Genomic DNA, 10306 nt, shown 5'->3' on the forward strand with positions numbered 1-10306 from the left:
ATAAATCACCAATAACCTCTTTCTCAAATATCCATCCTATCAGATTGTTCTGGTGAATGCAACCTAAAATGGACCATGCTACTCTCGGGTCAAGTACATACCAATTATAGTTATGGGCTTAGACACCTAATCCAATAGTCTTTCCTCTCTATTTGTTTCTTTTCGAGTAACGTACCTATTTTTTTACTCCATTTCAAAATTAAATTAGAGTTTCACAGTTACTGATTTGGATATATTATGAATTTATGTGTATTATGTGCAGTTTTATGATCATGAGGACATGCTCTATGTGTAGGTTGTTCAGAAACCACCCAAGCAACATGGATTTGAAAGGAATCGATCAACTTCCAGTTGTTGTATATCTTTTTTTCATTAGATTAGGAACATTTTTTCATTCACATGTTTAAAAACAGATCTGATTGTATATATTTTTCATGATTTTTGTCCAAAATTGTAAGTGTTTTATGTTTGAATGCTTTGAAATTTAGCAAACATTTGTCAATCTTGATCTAATGTTTAAGAATTCATATCATTGGATCAGAAACTCGAATTCAAAACCGATAGATGATGAAGGTTTTTGTTTATCAATAAACGACGTTGTGTGCAAAATGGTTGAAGTTGAGAAGTATGATGTATTGTACAAAGAACTTTTTTGGTGTCAAGTTCAAGTAGAAAGATATTTGTTATTTCATACTTTAAATCTTCATATATTAGTTTTTACACCGTCTAGTTTTCTATATGGTGTTTAATTGTTTTTAATTATTCAAGGAGTTTGTTCAATTATTTTTTAAAATAGAAGCATTGAATTTAGCAAAAAAAAATAATAAAAATAATAATACAAAAGGGTAAAATGGTTATTTTTATCATTCAACAAAAAAAAATTCAAAGGTTCCAACCAAACAACATGTTAAAATTTAGATCTTAAAAATCCATACTCTCTTAGAAATTCAAACATCTTAAAAATTCAGATCCTACCAAACAGCCCCTAAGTCTTTAATTACAACAGTTACACATATGCTAGGTTACACTTAAGAACATAAAGACTAATCTATCAGATCTACTAGTTCTCTATCCTAACATACATGGACATGTATTGTAATACATAGTATACTGAGATAACTCACCTGGATAGTTGCTCAGACGATTGACAGATATTCCTCCGGTGTTACAGATAACATGTCTAACAAGTATTAACCTATATTATTATAGTTTATCAGTTCTAATGACAATCTGGTAATGAAAGTTGGATCCAACTAATCTTAATGAATACCGAGAGTTCTAGCAAATAAGGATCATCCGGGCCAGATAGTTGGCAGGTAGGATCATTTCAGCGTATAGCCTTTCTGAAATCCAACAACCAAGCCAACGTAACCATTTTAGAGACCTCCACTGTAAGTAGATCTATCAGCATTATAACTAGAATTATGATAAATCTTATTTATAGATTCATAACAACTACTATAAATATAAATATAAGCTATATTTAAAGCATAATAAGTATAAGCTAACTTATAGAGAGTTTCTAGTGAAACCGAAAGATTGCATTGGCAGAACTCCGACACGGGAGCTTCAATTAGCCAAGCCTAGATGCCTAGAGTTTCGCTAAACTAAGATACTCCAAATTCCGAAGAAAGAACTCAAAATCGGCCTTTGGAGGTTGAGAGAAAGCTTAAATGGTATGGAAAAAGAATCAGTATATGAAATCAATTTATAGGCGAATTCAGGATGTACACCGCGCACATGTTCGGGTGCATGTACTTGGTTAGGAGTACGGATGTGGCATCGTATGGGTGGTGACTCGTTTCGCCCAACTGGTGTCAGTGCACGCCGCATACCATGTCGCCATGCGTGTCTACACATGCAATTTAGCAAATTTTCAAAAATTCATATCTTCTTTATACGAGCTCCGTTTTCGACGTTCTTTATATTCACCGTAGTTGTCGACGAAATCTTTAATTTACATTTAGACTCCGTCGACTAATTCTCACTTTATTTTTAAAGCTATATTTTTATTGGGCTTAGACTGTTAAAGCCCATATAAAAATCATAACTCTCTCATACGATATCCATTCTCGACTGTCTTTATATCGACGGATAGGTATTGACGAGATCTTCAACTCTCATTTATATTGTTTTTACTAACATTCAATCACTCTTAATTTTGGTTTCTGAGTCGCACACTACTACACTAAAACTTCTAATAATCTTAACTTCCTCATGCAAAGTCAGATTTGGACGTTCTCTATATACACGAGTGAACTTTTTCAATTACTACAACTTTCATCAATACTATTTATCCTAAATAGTCCTCTATCTAAACATTTATTTACGTGACAGATCGATTATACTATAAGGCGAAAATGGGGTGTTATAGAACTGAGGACATGTTTTTGGAGTTAGCTCACTCTCGTAGGATCACAACCCTTTGTATCGGCCATTGTAGCACGTGTATTGCGGGTTATGATGACTTGTGGTCATCCTCACCTTCTTCTAGCTTATCACCGACAATCTGTTATGGGTTCCAAATTCAATGATTGTAACTAAATACAAAGGTTGTGCTCATTGCAGGACTTAACCCAACACCTTACGACACGAGCTGATGACAACCATGCACTACCTGTCCCCACATTCTCAAAGGCACCCTCTCTTTCTAGAGGATTCACAACATGTCAAGCCTAGTAAGGATCTTCTCTTTGCATCGAATTAAACCACATGCTCTATCGCGTGTGCCCCCCACCCTCCCCACCTCCGTGTCAATTCCTTTAAATTTCAATCTTGCAAACGTACTCCCTAGGCGAGATACTTAACGCGTTAGCTACAACATTGCATGGGTCGATACACACAACGTCTTGTATCCACCATTTATGACCAGGACTACTAGGGTATCTAATCCCATTCGCTCCCCTAGGGTTCGTCCCATCAGAGTGCTTTCGTCGTTGGTGTTCTAATATGTTTTGCAAAACTTTCACCCTTGAGATTTAATTTTACAAGAATATAATATTGTAACGTCCTCTTTCCCCTCTTCCTTTTCATACGGATCAATCTAGAGAGTTGAGAAGTTGGAATAGTGATTGTTTAGAGCTTGTTGGAATACTAAAGAGGATTGAATGTTACTTAAAGTATTAATGCTCAAAAGTCATCTAAGATAGAGGTTATTAATCTTACTCATCTTCTTTATTTAGGAACCAGGATTTATATATTTATTAAAATACAAAATCGATCTTACTTATGATACATATTGGCTTTATAGTTTGATTTCTATCAGTTTTTTTTTGAACTACAGAAAGATTATATAAACAGCTAGCTAGAAGCTAGCAAAAAAGAACATAATTCAAAATTACATGATTGGGTTTTGATCCACACAGTCTAACTATGGTTGACCTTAGTATTTATTTGGCAAAACCATTCAAAAAGCAAAAGCTACGATATTATCAAACATGAAACTTTTCTATATTTTTGATGTCGAAAAACTATAGTGTTTCTAAAATACCACAAAACCCAAAGAAGTGTCGAAAAAACTGATTTCAAGACTTTTTGTTTTAATTGGACCACCATATGTGAATCAATCCATTGAAACATATATGTGGCATTTAAAAACTAAGGAATATCCATGTCTATCCAAACCTTCATTCTTTTCCATATCTCACGAGCCAATCAAAACTGAAGAATAAAAGATTAATGTCCTCAAAATGGTTAGAACAAATGGGACACAAAGTTGAGTCAATGTCAATCCCTTTTTTTATCCAAGTTCACTCGAGTAAGAAGACGATCAAGAACTAGCCGCCAAACACACATGTTGACCTTTATAGGAACAAACTTGTTCCACCTGGTTGGTATGTCAAGAGTTGGGAGAACCACATTATCAATCTGTCGTCGCACTCATCTGACTATGAAATCACCAGACAGCTCCAAATTACACATCCATCTATCCAAGGAATCAGTGATGGTGACCTCCGTTAGCAAAGACATCAAAACATTGATTTGAGTGCTCTCTTTACCACCTCGAATATCACGTCTCCATGAAAATCTCCAATTCTGTATAGTGGAGATAGTAAACAATGCATTAATACATTCCAATTTTCGTCACCATTTAACCGATAATCTATTATCAGATGCTTGACAATCTCGGTATTAATATGTCACTCGGAGATGAATTATAAAGCCAATTTTCGAACGAAGAACCGTTGCTTCAGTTATGATTTAGTGTTTTTTAATGTGTTGTAAAGTTTTAATATGTCACTCGGAGATGAATTATAAAGCCAATTCTAAAGATTTAATTTACTATGTCACGTCTTGTAACTTTTCTACTTACTATGAAATGGTTGTATTATTATTGTATCAAGATTAACTCTTTATGCCTCTTAATCTTAACTTTACAAGTTGATTTTGAGTATATAAATCATAAAATGGTTAAATGATGATTTGAATCATATATCAAAATTGTAATGATAACTAACATATACATATGTTTTCGAATCTCCATTAAAGTTTCCAAACTCAATATATATGAGTAATAACTTTTAATTTTTCATTAGGATGAATTCAAGATTATTGTGAACTTTAGAAGTTTATAAGGATATTTTAATATATATTTTTGATTATATCGGGATTTTATAAATTAGATTATAAATCTAAAATATTAATACGGTTTAAGATCATCAAATAGAATTATCAAATAATGATTTAAATGTATTTTGGTTACTTAATGTTGGATTTTATTTAGGATTACATTTCTTAACCGATAGTTATGTTTTGTTTATCTTTTTGCCTAAGTTATCTTTATTCAAGTTTCCTAGTTTGTCTAGTTTTCCAACTATATATAGGCCTTTTTAATCTCTTATTGAACAATAACCATAGAATATTCAATATCAATTTTTATGGTATCAGACCAGAGATCTCTGATATGCCGAAGATTCACATAATATGACAGGAGAAGAAATTCCCGCGTCTTCATCATAGACTGACAAACCCATCAATATATCATCTCCATACTTTCTTTCGTCAGTTGATCATTCAAGCTTAAACTTCATTGGTGATAACCTATTAAGCGATGAGAACTACAACGATTGGGTGAATGAGATGACGAATGATGTGCATGCCAAAAACAAGTTCGTGTTTGTTGATGGTTCACTTCTCAAACCAGAATATGGATCAAAGATGTCATTAATTAGAAGATATGTAATGCTATGGTTCGAAGGTGGATTGTTAGTTCCATGGAAAAAAGAAATCAAGAATTGTGTGAAATTCGTTGTTACTGCTCAAGAGATATGGGAAGATTTGAAAGAAAGATTTGGGAAGAAGAATACTCCAAGAGCATATGAACTCAGAAGATCTGCCATTATGATTCAACAAGGAAACATGAAGGTGTCCGCTTATTACACAAAACTCAGAGGAATATGGTATGAGATATGATCCATCTATCCAACACCAACTTGTTCATGTCAAGGATGTTCCTGCGATATCACAAAAAAAATTAATGCGATGCGTGAAAAGGAACGGTTGTACGAATTTTTTATGGGGTTAAGCGAGGAATATGGTGTGCTAAGAACTCAAATTCTAAGCACTAATCCTCTACCCACCTTAGGAGTTGCATTCCACCTTATCAATCATGATGAACAACAAAGACAAATTAGAAACTCATGTGCAATTACCAATGACTTTGCTGTGTTTCAAACATCAAATAATTACTCCAAGAATCAAAATAAAGGAAACACTAATCAAATAACCAACAAGAAATGGAATGATGATCGTTGGTGTACTCACTGTAAAAAATTGGGACACAACATAGAAGCATGCTTCGAACTAATTGGATACTTGGAATGGTGGACAACAAAACACTAATCAAAAAGACTTCCACTGGAAAACCAAAAGTGCAGCCACGTGCAGCAACCACTATTGCTGAAGATCCAAAAATTCAAGGCCTTGGTCTTACAAAAGGTGAATATGAGAAGTTGATAAAGATGATCAGTGACACTAAAACAAACAACACAACTCCCACTATAAACATGACATGTAAAACTAAAACTCATGATGAATGAATTATAAATTCTGGTGCTAGTGAACATGTTACTCACAACAAGGCATTGTTCAAAAAAATGAAAGAAGATCTAAACAACACATCTGTTACAATCCCCAATAGGCATATATTCAATCTCAAAGGAGTTGGTAACATACATATTCTAAATGGTTTTGGTTTGAATGATGTTTCAAATGTGCCTAGATTCAAGTGCAATTTATTATCTGTTAGTAAACTGGCAAATGACTTACAATGTTCTCTAACTTTTTTGCCTAAAAATTGTTTCATATAGGACTTACATACGATGAACCAGATTGGGACGGGTAAGGAAAGAGATGGGTTGTACTATCTTCAACCATTCAAAAGACGAGCGGTAGCGATGATGGTATGGATAAAGCATGAAATCTAGCACAGAAGGTTGGGTCACGCGTCAGAGGGAGTTCTCAAGAAAATACAATAATTAGGAAACTTAGGTACACCAAAAAAAATTAATTCATGTATTAGGGCAAGGAAAAGTAGATTACCTTTTCCTACTAGTTTTTCAAAAACAAGCAAAAGTTTTCAGTTAATTCATGTTGTTATTTGGGGTCGTTACTAACATGCTTCACTTGATGGTTCTCATTATTTCCATTTTATCCTTGATGATTACAGTCATGGAGTATGGGTATATCTAACAAATCGGAAGCTTCACAACATTTGATAACATTTTATAAAATGATTGAAACTCAATTTGAAAACAAATCAAGCGTATAAGAACATATAATGTGTCTGAGTTTCAATCTCGACACATGATTGAGTTTTATAAAGAAATGGAATTCTACTTGAATCTTCATGTGCTTATACACCACAAAAAAATGGTGTGGTGGAAAGAAAACACACACGTTTTTTAGAAATGGCTAGATGTAACGCCCTGTTCTAAAAGTAATTATTTATGGATTCCCGAGATCAAGAGTAAGGGAGTTTCACTCTTTTATGGGCAATGGGCTTCATTCAAGAAGGTTTTGGACCGGGGTGTGTTGCTAGAAGCGTGGGGCTTCTCGCCACCTTTACGTGGATAAAAAGTTTGTCGGGAACGGACTTAGGATAGAGGAGATATTGTAAATTAAAGATATTGGCATCAATGGTCCCTAAGGGGGAAGTTTGGCAAAGGGGTCCCATGCTTGCTAAGCATGCATGTACGTGTTTGGCTGGGTACGCCCAGCGTAATGGAGTAAACGAACGCGGGAGTCCCTCGACGTACGCCCAACGTACTAGATGTATGCCCAGCGTACGTCTATCATCCAGAAACCCTAATATTTCAGGTGTGGAGGCTATTTAAACAACTTTAAGAGCTCATAACCCTCCCTAACCCTAGCCTCCACTGTTTAGAGGACGTTTTCCCCAAACCCTAGCCAACCTCTTGAGTGTGTGAGCTTTTGAAGTGAATTTGGAGTGTTTTGAGAAGAAGGTGTTGCATCTAGTGAGTATAGGAAGAAAGCCAGCGTGTAGATCTGAAGTTTTCTGGTGGTTCAAGAGCTCCTAAAGGTATAAAGCTTCTTGCTTGACATCTATTTTGTGTAGATCTAAGTGTGGTAAAGTTTTGACACCATTCTTGTCCCAAAAACCCCCATTATGATGCATGATGTGTTTTGGTTAAGATGAGTTGTCCTTTCAGACCATTGGAGAGGTATTGAGTAAGAAAAGTGAGGTCCCAATGGCTTTGGTTGTCCCATGTAAGAAGTAGGAAGGTCTTAATGGGTTAAGACCTTGACTTAAGAGCTTTATGGACGTTCAAAAGGATAAAGCTTGAGACTTTATGAGTCATAGGCCATTTTTGTCACTAGATCTGGCATATAGGCTTAAGTGCTTAAGCCATTAAGCACATGGAAGGATTTTTGGTACAGACGTGCGTACGTCCCGCGTACCAGAGGAGTGCGCCTAGCGTACGCCCTCTGTTGGGTTTCGATTTTGGGCTGTGAAGTATTGGGTTGTTTATGGGTTAGCTAGCCCTGGGCGTGACTGAACAGTATATATGGAGTAATTTGGCCCAATAATTATTATGGACCTTGGATCTAGGCCCGATTAGAAAGGTGGGCCCAATTTAGTAAATTGGGCTAATATTGGGCTTTGCATAAGGACTCAGTTTTGGGACTTGGACCAATACACGGAAGATAAATTTAATGAGTGATGTGGGAACTTAGCCTAGAAAGTCATGATGGATTCTAATGTAATGATTTTCATGTGATAGTTGGGATTTCCAGTGAGTCAGCGGTCAGAGATTTGCAGGATTTCGGCAGTTGCAAGGAGAGTTTTCCTCACTGTACTCAAGGGTCTAAGGCACCAAGGTCGGCCCTTTGAATTGTTGTTTAGAGCTTGTTATGTTGTGTGATGATATGCTTGCTAGTATCCTGATATATAGGATAATGATATGAGGATATGCCTTGTTAGCTTAGTATCCTAGAGGAATGGATATTTAAGTGATGGCTAGTTCTGTTGGATTAGCGCCCTGGTAGTTGGGTAATGGTTATTGATAGACTTGTAGTTGTTCATGCCTTATGTACGCTGGTAGGAGGTTACCTGTGGGTTATGTATGTTGAGCAGTAGCAGAGGGTATTCCATCCCGGTAGGATGATAGGACCCTAGTATGTTGGTTTTATAGAGTGTTATGTGGTTGTTTGTTATGTGTGCATGTTTGCTAGTATAGATTGTCATTCCAACCTGATGGTTGTGGGCCAGGAGTATTCCATCCAGATAGGATGATTGGACTCATAGTATGTTGGCATTCCAGCCCGATGGTTGAGGGTTCTGGGGTATTCCATCCCGAGGGATGATTGGGCCCATAGTAGTAGTAGTGGTAGTTACTGTATGTATAGGAGGTGGGGCATTCCAACCCGATGGTTGTGGGCCAGGAGTATTCTATCCCGGTAGGATGATTGGACTCATAGTATGTTGGCATTCCAACCCGATCGTTGAGGGGCCTGGGGTATTCCATCCCGAGGGATGATTGGGCCCATATTAATTATTGTTGTATGTATAGGTGTATGGGCATTCCAACCCGATGGTTGTGGGCCGAGAGTATTCTATCCCGGTAGGATGATTGGGCTCGTAATATCTAGGCATTCCAACCCGATGGTTAAGGGCAAGGGGTATTCCAACCGGAAGGTTGATTGGACCCGTATTATGTTGTTTCTTTGATGTATGCGTATGTTTATGTGTGTATGGGTACTTTGAGGGAACTCACTAAGCTTTCGGGATTACAGTTGTGGTTTATTGTTTCAGGTGCTTCAGGAGGTCATGCAAGGTGAAGGCGTGATCGTACCGCTCCTCATGTTTTATGATTTCTGTTATATGATTCTGGGGGATACTCTGATGTTTAAACTATTTTGAAAACTAGATATATGAAATTAATGGTTTTTGAACGAAGTAAAATGTTTTAAATTCGTTGAAGTTTTTGGTCGTTACAAGTTGGTATCAGAGCCTTGGTTTGAGTAAATTGGAGGAACATTCGTGTGAGTCCAGTCTCAAATCAAGGAGAGATTTTCAAAATAGTTTTCAAAATAAGTAAAGGAGGACGCAGAGGGTATGATCAACAGATGCCAGTAAGTTACCCCAAAATACCATACAAGTTATTTGTTTTTGAGATATGTTAGAACAACATGCTAGTACTAGGCTAGGGATCTTCAAGAATTGCATGATAGAATTGCCTAAATTGTGATGCCTGCTAGCCTAGGGTTTTCTTGTTATGAGATATTCATTATTCCTCTAGGGGTGAGGATTGAGTGTTTGCTATGTATGATTGTGCTTAGGGCATTGTGGTGATACTTGAGACAAATATTGGTAGGTGTGGAAGGTAGTATGGGCCTGTACTACTGAAAGCACAGGACTCATACGCGTGTCAAGCAAGTCACAACCCCTAGGTTGTTGTTTAGAGGTTAGTTCGCAGCAGTTATGCGAAGTATCTGAGGATTATGTTGATGTTTTTCAGTATGGCTGATATGAGACGTTTCGAGTCAGGATCTGGTTCGGGATCGGGATCAGGAGAGGGTGGTTAGGATGGATCAGCACCACCCGAGGTTATTGGGCAGCGGAGGAGTTGGATGCTAGGATTCGGGAGATCCTGCATGAGGAGGTTGCTGCTATGTTCCGGGTCGAGATACCGGAACTGTATGGGTCGATCAAGACCGCCATTGTTGAGTATTTTGATGAGCGCTATTCGGCTCTGGCAGAGACAGCGGCCCCGGCAGCCACAACGGCTGTGGCAGCGGCAGGGGGAGGAGCCAGTCGGGGGTTTCATTGTCGGGATTTCGACAA

General features: G+C 37.1%; 1 pseudogene; it reads right to left on the reverse strand.

Moving 5' to 3' along the window:
- Window positions 1–2332: 2332 nt before the first annotated feature.
- LOC145080873 (18S ribosomal RNA) lies at window positions 2333–3070 on the reverse strand (annotated as a pseudogene).
- Between the last annotated feature and the right edge of the window lie 7236 nt (window positions 3071–10306).

The sequence above is a fragment of the Lactuca serriola genome, chromosome 1, assembly GCF_051521515.1.
Source record: "Lactuca serriola cultivar US96UC23 chromosome 1, Lser_US96UC23_V15, whole genome shotgun sequence".
NCBI classification, from domain to species: domain Eukaryota; kingdom Viridiplantae; phylum Streptophyta; class Magnoliopsida; order Asterales; family Asteraceae; genus Lactuca; species Lactuca serriola.